Below are 25,041 nucleotides of genomic sequence, written 5' to 3' on the forward strand. Positions count from 1 at the left end.
CTGTGCCTTATGTGGGTACAAATGAGGTACATTTAAGCTCTCTCCTGTGTATTTTTTATCTGTTACTATATATTAGATCTCCCCACTCCAATTCCTATGTGATTTTAACATACACATTTCCTGTAGTTTACTGGGAGACTAGATTCATAATGCACCATTTCAGCAGTTCTTTTACATTCATTCTATATGCCAAAACAAAACACTTTGAATTTTTTTTCTTTTTTTCCACAAGTGTGCCGATTTTCACACAGCTGAAATCCCAATCATTTGAAAATACATATGTGCAGAAATATGCTATTAAAAGGAATTCAGAAAACGTTGGCAAGCAACACTTTCCTACCGTGAGCAACTGATTTATATTTGTAACTGCAGATTTTGAAAACCAGGAGTAAAAATGAAGACTAAGAAATAATTAATAATTTTCAGACATAAGTATCTAGCAACTTCCTACTGTGATTTTTGTCTTGTATAAAGCACTGCTGAAAGTTTTTATTGCATTTGGCAGCATAAATAGACCACAATCAATGTTTAATTTCATAACTTCTAAATATGTTTAAAGTAGATGCTAATATTCAATGTCCAAGGTCCATTTAGCCTGTTTGTTTGGTTTTTACACTTTGAATAACTGAAATTAAAAAGAAATATGCGAATTTCTTAATGTACTCAGTAATTACACCTTCAGAGAATATGCTTATGATTACCTGTCCTTTGAAATAGCATCATATCAAATAGTTTGCACAGTCAGTACTTCCCAGGTGATAGTATTCAGACCTCCCTTACATGCAAAACAAAGATAAATGCAAGTAGCCTTACAGCACTGTTTTCCAGCCATTTTTGTAACCTGAGAAAATAAGCAATGTTCAATAGCTGCTCATGGGCTTCTGCCATTTCTTGTTTGTTTTCTTCCTTTCTTCTTGCTGTGGCCATCATCTCTTTCTCATCCTCATCAATTTTCCCAGCAATACACTGCAGCTGGTGCAGAGAATGCACTAATAAACTGAACTGGGCCTATGAGCCTCTGGCCCAAGCACCTGGGGTTGTTTCCATACTGAGCTCCTGCTGTAGGGGATGTACAACAGGGACACTGGAGCTGGTTGAATGCAGGGCACATTTGCTTGAGTTCCCCAACCTGTGCTAGTATTTCCAGGGTCAGCTGCTGCCTTACCTATCTGGAAAGGTGCATGATGTTTTGTATTCCTATACTTTTAACGTGGCTTTGGATCTTCAGGCAGAAGATACTATTAAATTTAATTTTAAGATAAACTAGAATATTTTTGTTCTAAAATGCATAAGTTATTAGAAGCACTAATAAATGCTTTTAAAATACATTTTAAAACCAAGCTGTTTAAAATTATTTTTTTCATCATTTAAATACCAAAATCTGGAGTAACAAAGGCTGTTTGTTGTTCTCCGTTTTGTTGTTTGTTGTTTTTTTTTTCTTTCCAGTTGTAGTTGATGACATCTCTAATATGCAAAGCAAATATGAGGAGCAAATTTGTGTTGCTGCTTTGCATGTTTTTGGGGTCATCTGTTATAAAAGAAAAGCATCACTCCAAATTCATGCTTTGGCAGATAAAAATGTTGTTTACAATGTTTTGTGTCTTGCTGTAATCGCACTGTGAAGACATGGTTATTAGAAACATATTTTTATTTCCATCTGTTTGTTATGACTACCAGTACAGGGCTTACCTAGTTATTTACAAAGTCATTTTTCCTTGTTAAAGAAATACTTCTGAAGACAGTGAATTTCACATAGTTTGTATATGTATTAATGATACCACAAGTTACATTTTTTTCACAACAAAAGGGGAATTTTTCTAACATAAGTTACAAGATACTAGCAGTAGGAGCCAGGTAACAAGCAAGCGCATTTACATTTAAAACTTCTAATTCATAGGAATTTGAGACCACATACTAATAGTCAGAGCTGTAACATCAAAAATATTATTAATAGCCACTTCCTGAGGACATTTTCCAAGATTGGTACTGAGTACTTACTGAATACTCTCTGCTGTACTTCAGTGATACTGGAAATTACTCAAGTTGCAGCGAACCTAGTTAAAAGGTCTAAGAACTGTTAGGTATAACTCTGCAATACCGTATAATGTACTCTTCTGAATCAGAGATCGACGTAGCAGTGTTCCTTTGAAATTCCCTGTTATTATAGTTACAGTGTCTTTGATAGCCACATCATTTTTTTCAGCATGAACCTATTAAATTCAAGGAAGGCTGTATACATCTGACGAAGTTTTTTGCAGATCTGTTAAAAGACTGATTTAAAAATTACTGTTTACATTGATGAATAGTTTGAGATCGATTAGATGCATCATGAAAGAAGTGGTGAAAATAGCTTGTTGGCTTTTTCATCTGTCCGTTTTATGTGAGACTATCAACAAGCGAGTAGCATAATAAAGTAGGATCATTTTTTCAGCATTACATTTCAGTATTCAAAAATCTTTAAATGTGCACATACACCATTAAGTGACTAAGAACATAATTATGGATGCAAAGTCAAGCATGTACAGGACTTGGACTTTCCAGAGCACACAGACATCTGACAATACATTGGGAGACTTCTTGGATGTAAAGCCGAAATATAATATATAAACACATATGTAATGTGAGATACTTCATTTCAGAATATAGTGGTGTTTCATAAACAGTAGGATAAAATGTTAAGTACCTTCCCTTTCAAAAAGAAACTAGAAAAATAATCTCAAAGCTTTTGCAGTTCATTGGAGTCTCAAGAAGAACTAAAACTGAAGGGCAATTAAAAAAAAAAAATCAGCATAAGGGGGACAGAACTTGAGTGTATTTATTCTGGTTCATTGCTAATATTTCACTCACGAGTACAAAGCAGCATGAGCGAGAAGTTTGCAAGAATAAAGACTTCAAGGCAGGGACATAAAAGAACTGGAATACTAAGGAATGCTATTAGCATGAGATTTACAAACATGACTGATATTCTATAGTTACACTAAAACTCTTACATAAACTTGATTAATTGTGGTCATGAATGTTAGTACGTATGTATTTTTAAAATAGTAAATTATTTTGCTTTGCCCATCAAAATATAGTATTTGTGTATTCTTTGAAGAACAGTTTTACTCTAAGTATGTTCTTCAAGTATTTCTAGAGCCATCTGTTACAACACATTCTAACACAGTGTTAAAGAATAGTATTCTAGGAATTCCAGATGAAATGGTGTTCAACAAAGAAACTGATTGTTCCCTCCATTGCCTTATTGAAGGAATACTGAATAATGCATGTAAAAGTCTGAAAAATGTAGAGTATGGAAGTATAAGATATATGTATGTTAAAAAAAAATCTGTAAATGTTAATCAAAGTTGTATATTCCTATGTGCTTTACATCACTGTAGTCACATACTTGGAATAAAACTCGATCTGGAACAAAAGTTATGCTTGTCCTCGTACAAACTTTGTATCTCAAGTAGAGCAGTAGATCATTTCTTAAAAAAGAAGAATAACAATCAGAGAAAAATATAAGCTAGTTTTCTCACCCTGTTATAGCTGGAAGAAAATTAATGTTGAACTGTTTAATGATGTCTTTAAAAAAAACTGAATTAAATCTAACAAATCAAGCTTTTGCTCTGTACTCTTGAAAGTTGAAGGACATTAATATTTTAGGTCTATTTTCATTCTGCTATATAAAATAGCATATCTATTATTTTATTCCCTATATTTCCAGTAACAGTCATAATTAGAAAGAGGTACATCGTGGAAAACTAACTGCTGTTGATATTATAATTTTTGTTTCAGGAAACTTTTTTATTGGCTTTAAGACAGTCTTGCTGTTGTATGTGATAGTATCCAAATGTTTATTACAAAATTAGGTCATTACCATGTTAATTCACTCACTAGTAGTCAAACAAATGAGCCAAGTCACTTCAAGAGTTAAAACAGTGGCACAGGTAGAAATCATAGAAGTTTATGAAGACTATCTCAGACAACAGCATTTGACTGAAATGTATGTGTGTAATTCCTTGGGGAGGTATTCCTTGTAGTAGTTTAAATGTAAAGCTCATCTTTAACACTCTCTGCAGGACTTACGACTGAACTTGACAAAATGAAACAACAGCTCAGAAGAGATGGAAAATGCTGCAAATCATTATAATATGGAAAAGTCTGGGCCCTGATAGGCTAAATGAACAAAGGTCAAGAAGACAGAGAACACGATCTAGGATTACACAGGAGAAAAGCTTCCTTCTTCCCCTGGGTTGCTTTAGTTCTGTGAAAATGCTAACCAGTTTATACCAGAATTCTTCTCAAAACAATTCATATAGACTTACACATACTCAGTGTGAGGTTGTCAAAGAAGTGTAACCTTTATTTCCATGTAAACAACTGACCCCACCAGTTTCCAAGTCCCTCTGAAAAAAACAATGCTTACTTAATATCTAAATTGGAAATTCACTTTTTTATCTGCTGAAATTAGAGGTCACAGTCAAGTGAGCACCTTCAAATTACATGTTTTCTTCTTTCTGGAAAAAAAACCCAAACAACTGTGAAATGTCTCACTCTAGTTCTTCCTGCCCTCAAGGCAAAATAAGAAAGAAAAAGTTAATATAACCTGATATTCCTAAATATGAGGAGAAAAAAAAAAAAAAAAAAAGTTCTGTCTGCTTCCTAAACAAAACCCCAGAGTCTCTCTCATTTGCAAGTAACCTCTAAAAATAATAGTGTTTATTTTGCATATACACACAAGCACATTCACAGACTCTTGTCAAAGAAATCTGGAAAATAAAATCAGTTGTTTCATTGTTGTTTCCTATTATAGCTAGATAAATCCTTCACCACATTATTATTTCTCCAGTTTTGAAAGAAACTGAGATCACACATAGTCATTCCACTGTACTAGATCTTTTCCAAAAGAAAAGAAGTATGAAATACAAATGAAGTTGTTTAACCATATAATCAACTGATCCTACTGCTTTACTATACCATTCTAATAAATCGTTAAAATAAAGCCCAAACTCTGAAATGGTGTTTGATATGGGAGACAGATTTTTAAGAGTCCACAAGAAAGTCAGAACCAAAAATGGATAAGAATCTCCATCTTTAGCATTATATATAAACATTCATATATATATAATACCTCATCTGAAAACACATCTGAAGTATGTATTTGTACAGAATAGTTTGGTATTAGCAAATTGGACTCTGTCCTGAAAGATGTCAAGCTCTTTTTATGGACAGGAATAGAGCCTTTGAAATCATAAGAAAGACTTTTGTTGACCTCTGCAAAGCCCATGGAGAGCAAATCTCTGGCTGCCACGTAATGAACAAAACACAATTATAAACGGACATTAACAGCTGCATAGTGTTTGCAAATGTTATTTGTTCTTTTAAGCCAAATTTTTGTGATTTTTATATAAAATTGTAATGTGTGTGAATAAACAACTCTTTAATAATAAACCCCTTTATTGTTATAAATGACAGAACACATATTTCATGCTGATATGACCTGGTGAAAAAAGAGTTTTATCACCATTTGTTTCAGCTGCATGTTCTCATTCACAATATTGCTTACAGAACTAGAAAATATTTATCTTATGGATTAGAATGCTGGTTTATAGCAGATTCCACAGCATTATATGATGCTAATGGGGTGAACTCATAACACAAAATATCATATCCTCTTTACTAAATCTTCACTCAACCCTAGAACTAAAATCTTTTTGAAGTACTATTTACTTAAGGTTTCCGATCACATTACTACATTTCTCTACTTTAGAAAAACGGACAGAGAGAGAGAAAGGAAGACATGCAAAGTAAGAAAGGAAGAAAAAGAAAGGGAATCAGGTGTATTCCTTCTGTGTTACATGGCTTTTTACTGTTTTAATCTTCTCCAGCCCCACACTTAACAAGTGTTTTGGGGGATGGCAGAACCCTTTATTTTGGCATTTCCCAGATGTTCTGGAGCCTACAGGGTCATTTAAGAAGTGGTAGCCAAGCTCTAGCCTTTTCTAGGTACTGACCTCTCATTTCACTGGGATTTTTAGGTTATTACTGGATTACAGACTTGCCAGACACCAGCTGAAGAACTGGAAGGAAATAGTGGACTTCTTTGTTAGCTCCTTTGCAAGACTTTGGCTAGGCAAAGGAGTTCAGTGTTCACTTCTAAAATATTTTTGTTCTTAGCTGTAAGGAGGGAAGAGAATTTATCAAGGTGAACTCTGCCAAAAAGAAAAGAAAAAAAGAAGAGGAAAAAAAAAATCAATGAAAAAACCTTCAACTAACAAACCATAAGACTAAAAATCTTTATTCCACTGTGTACTCAAGAGTTATTCCAGGATGTGGCAATTAAGTCAAGTCCTACAGTAATTTAGCATTCAACAATCAAATTCAACCAATTGTTCTGAACTTGGCAAAAGACCTTCATTCCTTCCCCCTTCACCCCTCCCCCCTCCTCCCCTCCTGCCTGGGCCTTCCCTGCCCTGCCTCCCTGCCCCCGCCTCCCCCCAAGAAAGGATAGAGCAGCAAAACCAAGCCTTATGTTTTGCAGTTTTTTACCACTTTCAAGACTTGCTCTGCAAAGACCAGGTGCGCAGTCTGCAATCTAGAGTTTAAAGAGCTTCTCTGATCTTATAGAGAACCACAAAGGAACTATGCACAAATTAAAAGACAGATTGAATAGACAGTAAACAAAGAGAAGTCATGCCTAATAGAAATATGTTCCTTTGAAATTTGCACATTCTAAAACCAAACTTACGTCAATGTATTTCTAAACTATCAAAGTTTGACTTGGTGCTCTAAGTTGTACTGAAGACTCTATACTTTTTGCAAATTCACTGTTAATATACCCGTTGGAGTTCCGAAGTTCTGTGTCTGCAGCTTCAATAGTGAAGAAATTAAGAGATTTATAGGAAAAAATTCCTCTAAAGCCTGTGATTTTAGTGAAGCTACCTATGGAGGGAAACTCTGTATGGAGTACAACAATTATGCAAACTCTGAGGCTGGAGGAACTCCAATTGTTTTCCCAATCTGTATCAAATAAATGCTTATGACATTTTTTTAGGAATTTATTAAACTTAATAAATTAAATTGAGTAAATTTGCACTTGTTAAAATTTTCAGCTCTCTCAGTTAATGATAGAAAGTGTCATTATGATGGATTGTTGTTCACAAACTCTTCTACCAGTTTTAAAAAGCTGAATTAACAGTACTGACATACACAATATCATTTACACCCTTCACTGATTCGTGTCCTTCATTCTTTCATGGTCTAACCATCAACTACATTAACCACACATGTGCAATACAAACATAAGTTTTCAGTGGTATAATATATTTAAAATCTAAGACCACTATGACAGAAAACATTCGTGAGGAGGGTCTAAAGATACGACCTTTAAGATAGTTAATATTTTCCTATCAGCTAATACATAGATTTGAAAAATTGCTTTTAAATGATTTTTTTTTTTTTTTTTTTTTACACCCTAGAGGGTGTGAATTTTAGGAGATTGGGAGAAGATATGGAGGGGTGGTGGTAAAATGAGGGTTAGAAATTTATATTCTGAGTTAAAATTTTCATTCAATCACAAGATTCAGTAGTTAGGATTTTAGGAAAAACATAGAAACAAATGTTGCAACATTAACAATAAGAATCACACAAACTGGTAGCACTGCTATGTGTTCAAGATTTTTCTTTTAATCTGTTACAGATACAGAGCTTTCACTGCATCTCTTTGAATCCTCCATTGTAGGCTGTGACCACCATATGAAGTGGCAGGAGCAACTATCAGCTCTGGCTGCTGTCACTGCGTCAAGGTCTCTCCTTAGAGCCCTGCTCAGCCATAAGCCAGCTGAGAAAGTGCTCGCCGGTACTGAAGACAGAAGGAACTAAAAATAAAAATAAAATTTTTAAAAAAGAAACAGACCAATGCAAAAATCAATAAAAATCATTAATAAATTCAACACCTACAAACTCAACTGTGAGACTAGCCCTGTCTTACATTAGATTAAATTGCATTCCTTTTTAACAGCGATTTTTGCAGTGAATTTTGAAAGTCATCATGTACTCCTGCAGAGAAATACATACTACACCAGTATAGTGATTTAATACTTATGAGTACTTGCACATTTGCAGTGCCAGTAAATAGAAGAATGGATAGGATGAAGAGTATCTTTGTTTATTTCTTAAAGTATCAGTTACCAGCTATATAATCTGAGTGTCAATAAGCCCTCAGCGTGGTAGTGCATATGCACCACATGTGGCCACCCGTTACACAGGAAATATCAACATCATGCAAAAGTTATAATATATATGCAACATATTAAAAATTATATCAATATATACATTACACATACTTTCTTGCAGTGACTGTACTAAACCTTAAAAGAAAGGAATTTTTCAGCAATTATTTTGTAGTTTTTTTCAGATATATCTATTATAAAGTTCAAGACAGACAAGGGAGGAGGGAAAGGAGAGAGGAAGACAGAAAAGAATTTTGTCTAAATTCCCTAACTGCAAAGTATCACCCATTAGGAGGCTGTGACATGCTAAGAGCTTTATCCCACAAAACAGGAATAACTCTACATAAATAAAACTGTCTGCATGAATTCTCACAGCTGGGTGATAAAAAGGGAAGGAGGAGAGGAGCTGGAGAGCAGTTCAGCCTTTCTTCAGTTTTTTTATGCATCTAATGCAACAACGGGGGGAACTGATCTGGTATATACTATATGTCAGACTGCTCTCCATGCAAAGCGGGCTGCACCCTGAACAGCTGGTTTTACTCTCCTGTTCATGTGCTTCATTGACACCATTTCAGTGTCTCTCTCCCTCCAGCTGAGCTGGATTTCAGGGACAGAAGATATGACCACAGCACTCTTGTGAGCTAATTAATAAATGAATGTCTGTTTGTTAAAGTACAGATGGTCTAACTGGTTCTAAAGTTTATAGTGAAAGAAGAGTGGAGAGAAAAAAGCATTGCCTCATTATTTATGTATTTTGGTATATATAATTTCATATTATTGTTGGAGGTTGATAACATCACTGCTATCTATCCCCCCCCTCCTCACAGCCTTGTAAGTCAGGGACACTACAGAAGTAGGCAATATCTGAATTGCTTGTTCTTCCAACATGCATGTAAATTTGAAAAGGTAATGGAACAGATATTAGGGATGTGTAGCTAATTTCCTTTTTATTTCACATGTGATGTTCCGATAGTTTTTCAAGATATGACAGGCATCAAGACTTCACTGTATGTCTCCAGATTTTTCCAGAAAATCAAAACAGGAAGAATGTGGATCAACTAGTTTTTGGAGGATCTTAGCAAGGACAGTACTAAACAGAATGAAACTAAAAGCTTCACCTAAGAAAAATCCTTGCAAGTAATAAGTAGGTTTAAACAATATGAATTGCAGATATTTTTTCTTTACTAAATAGGAAACATCACCAATTCACTTAGTACCAGAGAACTTTCTTATAGCCTTTCACGTCTGCTGATTTGTCCTCTGCCAGGAGGTACAGACAACCCCCATGTGAAAACACTCAGTATGTCTCTTCACTCAGTACACCAACATCTGTACACATTTGCAGATGTATACGTGTACCCTGTCTAACAGGGAGACAGAAAACTGGCTGCACTAAAGCAGCCACAAGATAATGGCTTTGCCTTTTGGGGGCAGGCATGATGAATACTGCAAAAGGAATCAAAGAACAGTAACACAGCCTCCTCTGATATGGAAGAGAGAAAATAGTGCACCACTTACAGCAGCAGAGAAATACCATCGGTTTGAAAGACTGTGCATGTATGTACAAATATGCATGTAGGATGCAGGAAGGTCAAATCTAGATACAGCAAGTCAAGAACAAAAATTTGTGAAGACTTTCACCTGTGAAAAGAATCTGAGGATTCCAGGACTTCTAGTTGTATCTGTACTGGCCTAGGAGCCCACTTTCAGGCATTGGGCATCCTTTTTGAAATCTAGCTATGTTAATGCAGGAAATTATAGTCCCCCAAAGAAGGCTCCCTCAGGAGGCGCATCCCTTTGGATCTGGTGGTGGAGATACTCATCTGGTACACCTTATCCTTTTTTTTTAGTTAAAATAAGTGGATTCAACGCATATCCAGTACTTGGTCAGTTTACAGCAGCACAGCAGATTTCAACTGAAGCAGGTTAAGTAGCTGTTGTATGAGCAACTTAGATGGCAGCTTTAAACAAATGGTACCCTCTGGTATCAATGCAGTGATGAACATACCTTCCCTTTTCACAATAAGAGAACAAGAGAAGGTAGATGTGAACATATGGCTTTGTTATTCCTTCAGGAATAACAGTGGTGTAAAACTCTTTACAGTAAAAACTCTTTCGATAACAGAAGGACTAAAAGCAAATAAATAAATAAAATCAAGAAACCACCCTCTCCCTGAGATGTCTCCAGAATTTAAGTGGGCATAAGTTGCAAAACTAGGCTCTGTGATTCTACAGTGACATAAGAAGTAAAAGCTGGAAAGAGAAAAGTCTTAGTCTAATCATAAGCAGCTACAGAAACTATGTGTCCCAGCTGTGATCTCAGGAGAGCCATATTAACATAGGGGTGTTGCTAAATGTATGTGTCCCAAATAGTTGAGACCCATGGAGACCAGCTTTAGATAATGAGCAAAAGAAGGTTAGCAATTGCTGAATACAAGCAGAAGTAGCACAGCCCTTCATGTATCTATCCCCATACCACCTATAAAACTTGAAGTGCATTGAACATAACATTTAACTTTGGCTGAACTTGATAAACAACTTGAACAGGGTAAGAAATGCTTAAGTAGCCTCTCCTGCTTTCTGTGCTAACCCACTAATAATTCAAACATATTTAGGCAGCTTCAACTGCAAGACATACCCAATATGTCCTTAACCATTCCAGTGCTAAGTACTATGGCTCAGTTCTGCAACAGTCTTTATGCATGGAAGTCCCACTGGAGTCAGTGCTGTACATCTCTGGGTGTTTAGCTGCCTAGATATTTGTGTTGATTTTTGGACTTAAATTGCTTTTAGAACAGACTTTTGCACAAAAGGGAAACTATGTATAATACAGTAGTAAAATCACACCAAAAAAAATCAATATAGTTTTGCTTTTGGCTAATGCCACATGAATCTTTATATGTATATTGTTTAAAATATTAAAAGGCTGTTTCACCTTGGTTTTCAGCTCCTCACTCATCCACATACCATTTTGCCTGGTCCTCCACATTTGCATATCCTACCATGGGAAGTTCGTTATCTTCTTCTTGAAGAGGAAAGAGAGGAAGGCAATAACTGGGAGCTTTCTGTTGAGTCAGTAGAGCATGGAAGGCAGCAAAGCCCTGTGCAGAACCATCTCTGAGAACTAAGGGGATCCATGCACTGCTGAAGTGCTTTCTCGGAAGATATCACAACAGAGGTGTGCCTGTGAATTTGAAGTCCAGATTTGTTCATAAATTGCCCCTTCATCCATTTTTGACTTGCTAACATGTACCTAAACCCATTCACAGTTTCTGGGCTGAAATAAAAGACAGTAAATGATAAGCATGAGATGGTTACTTCTAAAAGGGTTTTTCAAATCTTTCTAACCTTTAATACTTCTGTTTCTTTCCAGTCAAGCAGAGTTAAGTAGTTTTAAGATGCTTTGTTTGGCTTTGTACTAGAAAGAAGTGGAAGAGGAGGTAAGTGCAGGCAGAAACTCATTTCTCCTGGGTGCCAGGTGACCCCTGCACTAGCTGCAAGCAGGCAACCTGCAGCTGAAATCAATGTCCAAACTCTATTTGCTACAGCTGATTAAAGTGAGTGACCTTGATTTTTCCCCCAAAGTACCCAAATGAGGACTGCTAACTGTCATCTGTCTTCACACTCAGCAAAGTGAGTGGTAATTTTTTCCTCTTAGAGCTGAGAGCTTTCAGTGGGGATGTGATAAATGACCATCACTTGTAGACACTTCAAAAGCAAAACCTAACAGATCCTGTCTTGGTCAGGAGCTCGAGGTGCGTTTTAGTGAACTAAAAATTATTTTTATTACAAGTTACCTTAGTTGCATCATTCCTTAAAAATTTGATGAAGTTTGGCCTCACAAAGTAAGAGTGGCTTCTTTCTTAGTTGCGGCAGTTCCTGGAATACAGGTCTACATACATTTACTGAAGCAGTGGCTTAATGTTTTATGTTACTAGTAGCTTTTGTTTTATGGTATCACTGAGAAGAGGGGAAAACAGTTTAGAAGAAAAATAAGGAACCCATTTTACCCCCATGACCTGAACTTCCATCCTTTTCTCTCATGCCAGACCAAACTCTCTTGCAGCCTTGGAAATGTTTGTTTAAGTGTTTTCCTGCCATTATTTTTCATTGTTGCATACTTCTGCACTTGTGTAAGGAGAACTTAGTGACAAATAAAGCAGAAACAACTGTGAAACTACAATAAATAAATTGTATGTCAAAGTTTCCAGGGAGAAGAGAAGTGCCAACAAGCGAGGTAAGCTTTAGTGATGAGCAAAAAAATCAATTAAAATACAGTGACTTTAAGGCATATAAAATATTTTTTAAAGAAAATTATTCTTTTAAGACAACAATGTTAAATAGCTTTGAAATATATGACAAACATCCTTCTGTTCACAGGAGAAGCTCTTAACTCAGGAAGATCAGGAGAGATTTCTTCAGCATAAGCTAAATTTAATGGTTTAATTTGTATTGATCTAGCTAAAAAGGCAGGAAGTCAGTTAATTCCTTGAGAGGGGCAAATCAGTCTTTATGTAATTATTTATTAAACATTGTTATTTTGTCTTTTTCTCAGAACTCCTTACAGAAAACACAATATTTTTATATTTATATATCTAAAACTGTTTATCCATTTTTACCCATGAAAAATGGGTGAAATGGTCTGCTCGGAGTTAAAAATTTGAAAGTAAAATCATACCCTTCCTAATATCAGTGATGTTTTTTGCCACTGATTCCATTTTATCCTAGATGTGGAATTTTTCTGTTTTTCTGAGCCCAGTTCTCTGTAGCTGAGCATACATTGCAGGATGTTGTATGTTACAGAAAAGTTACGTATGTACCACTTACCTTTCTTTCTCAGAAGAAATTTGTTATAAGGAGGTTCAGTTGCATAATTAGGAATGCACAATGAATACAAATGGTGTTCGTGGTTGACAAAAGCCCCCCTTTTTTGCAAGTTTGTTTGAATACTTCAAGTTTCTCTTCTTTTACAAATTACCCAGCTCTGATCACTGAAGCTTTCAAGCCTGACCGCAGATTGGACAATTTATGAGTCACAGTGTTGACATTAACAGTGAAACAGAAACATGTACCACTGATTCCAGGACTGGGAAACGTTGTGGGAAATGCAAATTCCATTCTTTTTTCCTCTGTGGTCCTTGACAAGTCATTTTAGCATTTTGTACAAGTGTGCCCAGTTCTGAAATATAATTTATTATGCCTTTGGAGCCCCAACATGTGCTATGGTAGTGATGCGACTAACGCAGGTAACCAAAATAAAAAAAGGAGCACCTGGCCAAAGAGAAGTTATTTACAGATGATCTGTAAGGACATGCAAAAGTTACATAATTTTTGGACCCCGATCCCATAAATAGACCCATGTGAACAAACCTGTGAGCTTTTATGGAGTTTTACCATCTTCTTTTTTTGTTATTTGTCTTTAAAGCAGCTACCTAGAAGCTTGGGGCTCCACTCATGCTGTTCCAGACTTAGAATCAGAACCATCAGTGCACTTTTTTTTCTGCCAATAGCAATGCAAATAAACAGCCAAATCATGGACTAAATTGAATGAACTGAGAAAATAACTTTTGATAGTGTAACAGTGAAGACTAATGCAGAAGGCCAGCCAAGAACACTATTAAGAGCAAGACAGGACAAAAAAATGATACTAGTGATGAAAAGAAGATAGTAGTGGTGAACAGCTTCGCCTCAGATAGGAGGATGGGGTCAAGTGTGGTGCTATAACATGAATGCAGAAATACCAGGGAGTTGGATGGAATAACACAAAGAAAGGAAAACAGTTATTGTCTATGCTCTCTTTCACTGGGTAAACCCAAATTCCACAGTGGCCATTCTCCCAACAGGAACGTTTTCCTGAAATGATAGTATGAGAGCTAAATCCTGTCATTTTTCCTCTAAGTGAAATCTGGATGGAAAGATAGAAAAAATAATGGCTTAACAAGAAGTTCACTTTACTGTACAATAAGGCATATATATACAAACATGCATACAGCCCTGCATTACATACAGGCATAATTACTGTGTTTGTATCTTGTTCCAACATACAGGCCATTTGCTGAAATGAAACACCTAGGAGAAAGACTGTAATTCATTTCGTTGCTTAACTTTTGCTATGTTTTGGTGGGTTGGCAGCCACCTTCGTATCTCAGGCCGGAGCCTACAGAGCAGACTGAAGAGATGCTTAACCTCTTAAATCATGTCTCTTATTTTCTGTTATCTTACAGTTCTAAAATTTCTTGGCAAAAGTATCAGGAGGTTAACAAGAGAAGTTCTTGTTTGTAAATTGTACTTGTGTTTATGTCCAAAATAACAGCCTTTAAATGCAGGTTCACAAATAGGATTGCCATCTGCCTAGGCATATCAGGTCTCATTCAGACAATTCCAAGCTTTTTCAACACTTTGAAGAATTTGTAGATTTCATATTTAAATCCCAGTGTTGTTCATTAAATGCTGGGTCTTAAGGAATTACCAAATTCAGAAGGTCCTTATGTTTCATTTAAAAATCAACTTCCTAGCTCCTCATTAAAAAGAGTATTGTAGCCAGTGGGACGTGGTGAAACCAGAACAAGGTCTTCAACCCAAGCTTTAGAAGTCAAATGTTATGTTGCATTTGCCCCCATTTTCAGTTTCTGTTCTTTTTCTGGACATGTACACTTCCTAGGTGTAAATATGGATTCAGGTTATATTGTCAAGAGTTTACACACATGTGCAAGAGATAGCCCAAGAAGCAGAACTACTTTCTTATCGAAAATGTGATCCCTCAAAAGTATTGTAAAAATTATAAAGCTGCCTTAAAGAACTTCCCTCAAATGCAGTTTGGAGAATATCTGACATAAAGAAGGAAAAAAATCAGAAGGGCAGAAATTGGAAAAATACAGCCACTTTTTAGTACACACTGACCTGAAGCAATTCTTCCAAATATTTATTTCCCATAAAAGCTAAATTAGCCACAATTTTCACTTATGCTTGCCTGGATTTAAATCAGTATCAGAACAGAAGACTGAAATAATATTAACTGTACTACTGACTTGAAATTGTATTTCCTTCTGGAAAACTAACAATTTTAAGACAGAGAATATGTTTATATCTAGGAAAAGGTAATGAATTTTCTTGAACTAACTTTTAAGTTCACTCTCAAAATTCACCGGTCATTCTAATTGTTTAGGATCTACCCAGCAGAGGTTATTATGTACCTCAGAATTAATTGTGAAAGGAAACTTTCCTTACATCTTCAGAAAGAGTAACTGATGGACTCCAAAATGTTTTGCTGCATAATTGAAAGATTCATTTATTCTTTCGCAGTGCACATAATAACTGTGAAGCCAAACGGCTGGAAGCCATGTCCTGTGTATATTTTACACTCCATACGTTATTACTACCATCTTTGTTAACAAAGTACATTCTTCAACTAAATCCTTCTTCTCGAAGTGATATTTCTTTAAATCTTTGACACAATGTGATCAATGTTCTGCCACCAAAGTTTATAAATTAAAAACAAATGCTGATGGTTTGGGGGATGGTGGCTGGAAAGTTTTTTTTTTTTTTAATGTTTATCCAAGTTATCAACTTTTTATTTGGTATTGTCTATTGTTTAGTTGGTATTATCTACATACTCAAAAAGCCTCACAGTAATTTGTCACTAATAATACAGTAACACACTATATATCTAAAACTGCCCTGCAGTGTACCCCAGGAAATAAATCGTATACAATGCTTCCCTTTAATTTTCTAATTACATCATTGTAGAAAGGACAAGTATATGCATTTTTTCAACTATTTGTGTAGTGAGCAACTACTACTACTTTTAGGTGGAGGAAATAGTACTAAATTCCAATAAGAAGACTTACAGCGTTTGCATTGCATTTGGATGCCTACCTAGATATCAACAACTTGTCTAGAAAGCCAGCAGAAATAGTGTACCTCTAGAGACTTTAAGGACTTCCTGCTTCTGGCTGGGACACAAGCTCCTGGTCTGTTTTGCTGGGAACTGTAGATGGGTCAAGTGTGCAGGGCAATGAAAAGAGATGTCCAAGATTACCCCCCCCGCCCCGCTTCTAATTTTGAATGCCTTGAAAACTTACTGTCAACATTAAGATAAAAAATTTTTAAGGACAGAGATTCTTTTTACTGAGTTACATCTTTTGTGTGGCTTTTTTTGCTATTTTCAATTTAATCATAGAATGATAGAATTGTAGAACAGCTTAGGTTGGAAGGCACCTCAAAATACCATCTGGTCCAACATTTCATGGGAAAAGGAACCTAGATGAGATTACCTAGCATCCTGTCCAATCATGTCTTGAAAATCTCCAGTGATGGGGATTCCACCACATCCCTGGAGTGGCTGTTCCACTGATTGATTGTTCTCACTGTAAAATGATTCTTTCTTCTGTCAAGTTTAGATAACAGTTTACTGTTTCTAATTTATTCTGTGAGGTCCCTTCTGCCTAAAATCAAAATAAGTACAATTCAAACTATTGCTTACATAGCTAAAACATAACCATTAATATGGCTACCAGCCAGGAGGCATCGCCTATGTCCTGATAAACAAACTCTTACCTGTATTAGCAATCAGCTCCTGTGTCAGCAATCCAAAACAGAGGAGACAGAACTTTTTAGCAACTTCCGAGAATAAAGAAGTGGGGGATCGCTGAGTTGTTTGCTTACATTGATCAAATAATTTCTTTAAAATCAAAAGGGGAAGCAGCATTCCTCATCAATGACACATAAACAGTTTAGGATTAGGTGAGTAATACTTCAGTGGTCATATCATTCAGCTGGAAAGCTCCATCAGGATTTCAGAGGAATGGTGAGAGATGGGACATGCTCTGAGATAATAACCACCTATTCCTTCCTTCTGCATAACCTGTTTTCCATTAATTCTCTCATTTCTCTCCACCAGCTTCAAAACAGAGTGCTCCAGCGTGCCCCATGCAGACAATACTGCAGAGAATGACTACATGGAGAGGAGACACCAGGCTCCACTCAAAGAATGAGGAGAGAAGAGAGAGAAACTGCTTCAAACAGTGGAGAGGGTCAAAGGCCTGGAGGTGTACAATGGAGGAAGCTCTAACTTTACTTTGCAGGGCAAGAGATATATGAACTACTGGGGAAAATATTTGCATTGTAGACAGTGGGAAAATTACTTTTTGCTTGTATGAAATGATGACTGCCTATTAATTTCTTTCTACTGCCTCGTCTTCCTTCCTCAAGAGTTGACAATGTCCTCAGGAAAGCCCTTAGAAATGTAGTCATCTACAGGAAGAGGCCTGGAGATATTACCAGTGCCTTGATCCGTTTATTTCATTTCAGCTTCCATTATTTGCTGGTTTTACGTATGTCTGTTTCAACATGTGCTGCTAAATTTTACAGCCTTGTTCATCAGTGTCAACCTTTTTTTCTAAATGAGTAATTCCTGACCTACTGACCTAAATCTCCAGCCACAGCAAGTCTGCTTGAAAACTGCTAGTCTGGTATGACCACAGCTCATTAAAAGACTACCATATTCATGTTTTCTTCCTCACTTCATCAGTAAGAGAATAACACAGCACAGTTAATTAAATAAATATGAAGAAAAAGATCAACTCCTTATATCATGATCTAAGTCTTACACTATTTTACATGGTTCACATCCAGGTAAATTATAACCTAAATTTTGAATACAGTAAATACAAAAATAGCAGCTGTTTTCATGTTGTCTGCCTACAGCTATCTGGCAGAGGAACCCAAATAATGGACATGGGGGGAAACCTGAGTTAGAGAATACAAATAATTGCAAATCCCAGATCCTGAGCTCAAAGCAGATGTCCACTTTGGACAGCTGTCCTTACAGGACTGATATGATATTTTGGTATGATCTTTAGAAGAAAAAAAAAGGTTAATTCTTTTCGGTGCCTAAGAATGCTGCTAATATTATTTACAGACTCAGTGGCAAAGCGTTTTATTTCTATTTTCTTTTTTAGTCTTGTTCTCCTTGCAATCCCGTATCCTAGGGCAGGGGATTGTGGCTGCACTTAAGGATTTCTGCATAAAACTAAGAGTTGAACACTATTCATACATTGAGTTAATCATTATGTAATAAGTTCTTACTCTTTTGCTAGCTTCCACATTCTCACTTTAGTTCAGGTACAGCATTACCCTATGCATTTTCACCTCAGCATACAATCAAAGACATTGCATGGAAGATCTGTGCATGGGATTGGTATGTTTATATTAAAAAAATACTTAATTCAACATTGACAACTTCACCACATGAGGTCAAGAAGTGCTGACATAATATCACCACAGGGCTTTCGGAAATAAAAAAGGCGAAGACAAGAGAATGGAAACAGTATGTAAGACAGATAGACTGAACAAAAAGAACAAGAGACTGTTTTGTAGAAGTGATTTCCAGGGTTCAAACAATTACTGCACATCTAACTAAAATCCAATTGTTCTCATCCGTGATCTTTAAAGCATTTCTGCTTCTCACAAAAAGTTACACAGAATATTTTTGTTTTCTGTTTCATAATCCATTAAATCAAAAACACATGAATGAGGTTTATGCAATGACGTATGGAAGTCATTAATGCTGCTTTAGTTCTCAACTAAGTACCCAATCCTGTACTCCTTAAGTAAGAAAAACTCTTACTGAAGTCACTGTGAGTTTTTCTTGCATAAAAGGAAAAAAAATTGAGTACTAAATGTAATGATCTGTAGGCTACTAAAATTGCCCAGTGACCCCTATGTCAGTCCCTTTTAATAATAGACACTCTTTTTTGCAGGGTATAAATTCTCACTATACAGTGAGTGATTGTTTTCTGTTCAACCGGGGACCAATTTGGCTTCCACAAAGTCAAATGCAAAATTCTCACTGGCCCCTATAGGAAGCAGAATTAAGACTTTTACATAGTTCTTTATAAGAAATCTTCTGTCTCAACAGGCTGTCACTTTCTCAGCTAGCTGTAGATATGAGTGGGCTGCTGTATCAGTGTCAGCCACACATTTCTTGACAAAGAGAGTGCAGAAAACTTACCTGAGCATTACAAGGTGAAAATTGCGAAAATCAGACACGCTCAAACCCCTATATATTGTCTACAGAAAGGCCACTATTAGCCTTTTAAGGAGATGAGCAAACAAAACATCAACAGATACTCTTTGTTTTTTTTCAATAAACAAATGCTTCAAAGTACTATTCATCTTGATCTTAATTCAAGCTCATGGAAATCAAAGACAAAATAAACCTCTCTCAGCAGTAAATGGGAGTGGATTCAGAAATATTTTTCCCTTTGTGAAATAAAACACAGAGATAAGAAGTTTCATTATCATTTCCAAGTAAAGATAGAAATGTCATTATGTGAAGTCTCGCACCAAGTTCTGCTCACATTCCCTGTTATTCTGACTTTTAATATTTGCATTTTATTCTCCCATAAATAGGTCACCTTGGTATTTCTCCAAGCCATAAGATCTTTGACACTGGACTATAAAGATGGAAATTGAAAACTGGAAATAATTTTCAGTAAAAAGGATTAAAGAGAAATATGAGATATCCTGACCTTCAGGTATTCCCTGCTTAGCTGAACAACTGCATCTATGTATTTGTGATATAACACTGCATATTTTTGAAAATATATGTGCAAAAGACAGATTTTTATAGACTTACATGGTCTCTATAGTCCATTAGTGTATTTAAACATGTTTATTTTAAAAGATAAAATCTGTTCTTAGAAACTGGAAAGGAGAATTTAGATAACGCTCTGTTGCACTACGATGATTACTTGTTACAGTATTTTTCTTGGAACAGACTGATGATTCAAACCGCTGTGCATTCATTATCAGCTTTCTAGTAGTTAAGCAATTCATTGCAAGATTTGAAAGAAAGCAAGAGAGAGAAAAGAAATAGAGGCGTAAAAATGAAGGGGGGGAGAGGAGAGGAGAGGAGAGGAGAGGAGAGGAGAGGAGAGGAGAGGAGAGGAGAGGAGAGGAGAGGAGAGGAGAGGAGAGGAGAGGAGAGGAGAGGAGAGGAGAGGAGAGGAGAGGAGAGGAGAGGAGAGGAGAGGAGAGGAGAGGAGAGGAGAGGAGAGGAGAGGAGAGGAGAAGAGGCACAACAAATTGCCATCTATGTATCTTTTATGATGTGTAACACGAATGCAGTCAGGTAACATACTGCATATCACTCCTACTGTAAGTGTGGCCAAAAGCAAGCTAATAAAAAAAGTCAGATTTCTATAGAATTTAATACACAATCTGGCTGGCAGTAAAAGAAAACAGTTGAGGTTGGAGGGAAGCTATTATCCTAAGTGGGATGTAAAGAATCATCACCAAGGTTGAAATAAACTCACTTGTTTCAACTTAATGGAAGGCGATTTGTAGGTTACTTCATAATATACTGATTAGATTCTTAGGAAATTCAATGCTGAAAGTCAGAACTTCATGGAGAAGTAGATTTTCTGTATTCACTAGTACAGCAGTACACCACAAATTACACCAATTCCAATGTGCATTTCCTCTGAAATTTTATTTTACTATATTCCTCATAGTTGTTTGTCCTGCAAATCATTCAATACAGTGTTCTTCTCTGATTTGTCCTTTTTTGCAAGAATCAGATTCTGTTTAGGCAATACTTTATAGGGTTCTGAGAACCTGAAGGAACCAGAACTCCTTCTGATGTGCCATAAGTGGCTTGTCTTCTCTTCTTTGCCCCCCCTCAAATATCTCTCAACTCTGAAAAGGCAAGTCTATCAGGCAGGAATCCTCAGAAATTCCTGTGTTTAGCCTCACTGAAGGCAATACTTGACAGCGATATTTCTAGCTCAGGTTGTCTGGTCTAATCTCCAAGGTCAAAGAGGAGTTATTGCTTACAGAAGATTTTTCCTCATACTGAGTTCAATAGTTCTAGTTTAGAATATTCTGATAGTAAGGCAGGGAAAAAAAGAAATTAGTTTTTTCCAGATCAAACAATGCTTAACAGTAAGGACCTTTCATAGAAGAAAAATAGTCTGGTTTATGATATTAACCTCCAAATATGTGTGAAAGCCACATATGAGCCATGAAGTGAATGATTAATCAAATGAAATTCTTTATATTTTTCTGAGCAGGAAAGGAAGAAGAAAGCCAATTTTGATTTTGTTTTCACTTTTACCTTCATCCAGCTTTAACCAGCTAAGCTACATAATAACACACATTTCAAAATTACAGTGCCAATTAGTATTACAAAAAATATTTCTGGTCTCTTTGACAAAGCCACTAAGTCCTTTACTATTCTAGAGTCAGATTTTAACATAATTCTACGCTGTTGTGATTACATATTTACTTAGATGTGGACTACACAGAAATCACTGGATGGGAAAAGGCCAACTCAAACAATTTTCCAGCAACCTTTCCAAGTTAAATCAAAGGAAGTGTTCAGGCGACAAAGAGCTCTTTACTTTAGCAACCAATGCTTAACTACCTTGGGGACTACTGACTAAGATTCCTGTTTCCTGGTAGGTTTTTTGTAGCTTTTGGATAGATGTTTCGGAAAGGTCAGGAGGATGGTCATTGATTTGCATATGACTTTTTCAGAGATGTGGGCATGAAATGTCTGTGACTGCTGTCCTCTTTTCACTGTAATGAAAACAAACATTTTTTTTTTCCAAGAATACAACTAATGATCAAATTAGTTATAAATTAACTTATTCTTAATGCTCTGTCAGTGACATCTAAGAGATAGCATCTTATCTGCAACTAGAAGTCATAGAAAACAAAACACATTTCTGACACTGACATTGCGAAAGTCATAGAGCTAATGTTTCCTCTATTTTAATTATACTAGGTGGTGAGAAACAAGAGAGGATATCCTGTCCCTGTGGACAGAATGGCAAAACCTCAACTGATTGCAGTGGTGCCAGAATTTTACCCAAGAAGTTCAACTGGAGTGACGAGGATTGCTAGATGTGTAGACTCTTTGTAACATTTCGTAAGAAAATGCTATTGGACAAAGTTTACTTTCACTTTACTTAAGGTTTGCTAGTACATTGGAACCATAACCTATATTGAATGTGAATATAAGGTATAAAAAAGTATTATTTCCATGCAGTTATTTTGTTTACCTCATGCATTTAAAACCACTTCATGAAAAGTGGGCAAGTATAAACACAGAAAGAGGAGGTCTGGAGATCTCAGAGTGGATGTCTTGTTGTAGCTTAGGAAAAGAAGTAGACTGACTGATTAAACTAGCGTGAGGTTTGTCACACTGTAAGTTCCCTTGTACCTCTAAAACTGCTGCAGATGGACCTTTCACTTTGTGAAAATAAAATTAGGCCCCATGATTTTTACCCAGATGTAGCTGGAGAATCCCTATCTGATGCACCTGGAAGTCAAAACACCTCAGTGGGAGCTAGCCCACTGTAAGTCTCTAGTTATCTTTATATTTATATACCTATATATGTATAAAAATATATGTGTGTTTATGTGTATATACACATACACATCTATATATGTACATGTGTGTGTGCATGCTCCCTGAAGCCCTAAGAAATTAAATTGCTCTTTTCAATAATTTGGCTTCTTCTCTTGCATTTCCAGGACAAAGCCTTCAAGAACATAACTTTGTTGTGCTCGTTTACAGACTTGAGTTCTGAGTTTGGGTTTTCTGCTGCCCATATAAGTAAAGGATTAAAACAACTTAGTACCCAGAAAGTGAATAAAGATCATTGTATCCCATGGATCGTCTCTCTTTATATTCAGTCTTTCCTCAGATTTCTTTTTCCTAAAAAAAAAAAAAAAAAAAAAAAAAAAGGCAATGTCACAGTCACAGTGAATACTTTGTGACAGTAGCTTTTACTAGAAACATGGGAAGCATCCTATTTTTCACAATTAAAACAGAGTTTTTAATGAGTTTTATTAGACTAAAAATTTCACCAGATGAAGGCAGATAGCATGTCTTATGTGCTAGCAAAGACACAGGGTGAATATTCTAAGGTGCAATCAGAGACAGTCATTATATTTTATATGACACATTCTGTAGAATTACCATGGACAAATGTCATAGGAATAGACATACATATACAGAACTATAAAGTATTTGTCATGCCTATTGGAATGCATGACACACCCACGAAAGGATGGATTCACCCATAAACAAATGTTTCCAGTTCTCTTAAATTTAGCCGAGTGCCATGTGTCCAGCTCAACTCGTGGTGTGTCATTGTTGTAGCTTATCCCAAGAAAAATCAGTTCCTGCCTACTCTCAGAATCACACAAAAACTATTTAGGGACTGCAAAAAGAAAGGCTCTGGCTGATAGTTGTATGCGATACACAGAAGTCAAGAACTGACAGAAAATTTTAAAGACTTTCAGTAAATGCAAAAATATGCTTAAACCCATTCTTTAGCATCCTGGGCGTAAGCATCTGTGCTGTAGCAATGAATCTACATAGATTATGGCAGGAAGTTTATGAGACGTATGTTTTAAATTGCTTTCAATACTTCTTGAAAATTACTGGAATTATTCTGTATGAATTATATCTAATGTAATGGAGATGTTGGATGTGTTAAAATTAGTGTTTTAGGGACAGCAGTTTCCGAACACATTCTGTCAACGAACCTAATCCACACTCAAGAGTTTCTACTGCTTGTCAAAAGAAATGGCATCAAATGTAACATCACTATCCAGCAACAGATAGCTTAATATGAAGATTTATTTAAAAATTAAAATGTAAGTGATCAACATTTTCCACCTAATCAGTTTTATTTGAAAAGATATATTTTTAGGCTTAAAAATTCTTCTTTGTCAATGGAACTGACATAAAACATTACGTCTATCAGAATTGTTTTGTTTGTTGAAATTAATCAGTTCAATATTTTCTTAGCAGCCCCCTGCCCCATAAGACATGTAATTCAAGGTACCATTCTTTTTTCTGAGCCCAGATTCATTGAAGATTTCCTCTCCTGCAATGCACTGCATCCTTCCCTCCTACCAAGCCTTACTATGGGTCTCATCTAGGAGGTATCATCTGCCAGGTACCTGCAGAATCAAGAAACATTCCTCCACTTAATCTCTATAAAGGAGGAAAGGCAGTTCAGGAAGCCAGACAAAAACAATTGAAGATGTTACACATTTTTATTTAAATAGGAAGACCATCAGAAAATGTATAATCCTTTAATGAACTGAAAGCTTCTGACACTTTTTCTGGGATTAGTATTCTGAAAGTTCGATTTTTCAACTTTGCTCAGAATGAGAACAAAACTATGGTACTTCAGAAGTTCCAGGTGAAACAAAAAATTCAAGTTTTATGCCAGTTCTAGGTTTGGACCAGTAAGAATATGCATTTTACCAAGTTGTGCATATTAAGAGTGTTCAGTAAAAAATATTCTTTAAGCTTAAAGAAACCCACTTCTTTGTATTATGTATAATATTTAAAGAGTTAAAGGTAAACTTTTGTCAACTGCCTCCATTAAACTTTTAAGTCCAGAAAGGCAAATATCTCAGACCAATTATGAACTTAACTTCCACTCCCCTCAGCCCTGTCACATGAACCTGGTTTTAATTTGGAGGGTTTTTTTCTTTCTCATAAGAGTATTCATTCACAGTTTAGTCCCCTACTGAGTGATCCCATTAGAGATAATCCCATTTATTGAATCTTCTTTCTGAACAACAATTTTATCCACTGCCCTCTCTGCAATAGTCCTGCAAGTCTTGCCCTGCCTGGCAGGGGTTGAAGCATAGGTCAGAGCTTTCCAGGTGTGCTACTGCTGGAAATCTCCCCTAAGGAAACAGTGGGATTTGCTGTACTTTCCTCCAGCTATTGAGGGAGCCTGTCAGTAGGCAATAACAATTTTCCTGTGCATAGAAGAAAAGAGTATTCTAC

General features: G+C 36.1%; 1 long non-coding RNA gene across 2 annotated transcripts in view; it reads left to right on the forward strand.

The window, feature by feature from the left end:
* LOC138683971 (uncharacterized) overlaps positions 1-22,881 on the forward strand; it is an 84,279-nt gene extending 61,398 nt beyond the window's left edge. For both annotated transcript variants that reach the window (XR_011323458.1, XR_011323459.1), the window contains exons 3-4: positions 17,116-19,753; positions 22,006-22,881. This is a non-coding gene — a long non-coding RNA (uncharacterized lncRNA). The remainder of the gene's footprint in view (positions 1-17,115; positions 19,754-22,005) is intronic.
* Positions 22,882-25,041: the final 2,160 nt, after the last annotated feature.

The sequence above is a fragment of the Haliaeetus albicilla genome, chromosome Z (assembly GCF_947461875.1).
Source record: "Haliaeetus albicilla chromosome Z, bHalAlb1.1, whole genome shotgun sequence".
Classification (NCBI taxonomy): Eukaryota; Metazoa; Chordata; class Aves; order Accipitriformes; family Accipitridae; genus Haliaeetus; species Haliaeetus albicilla.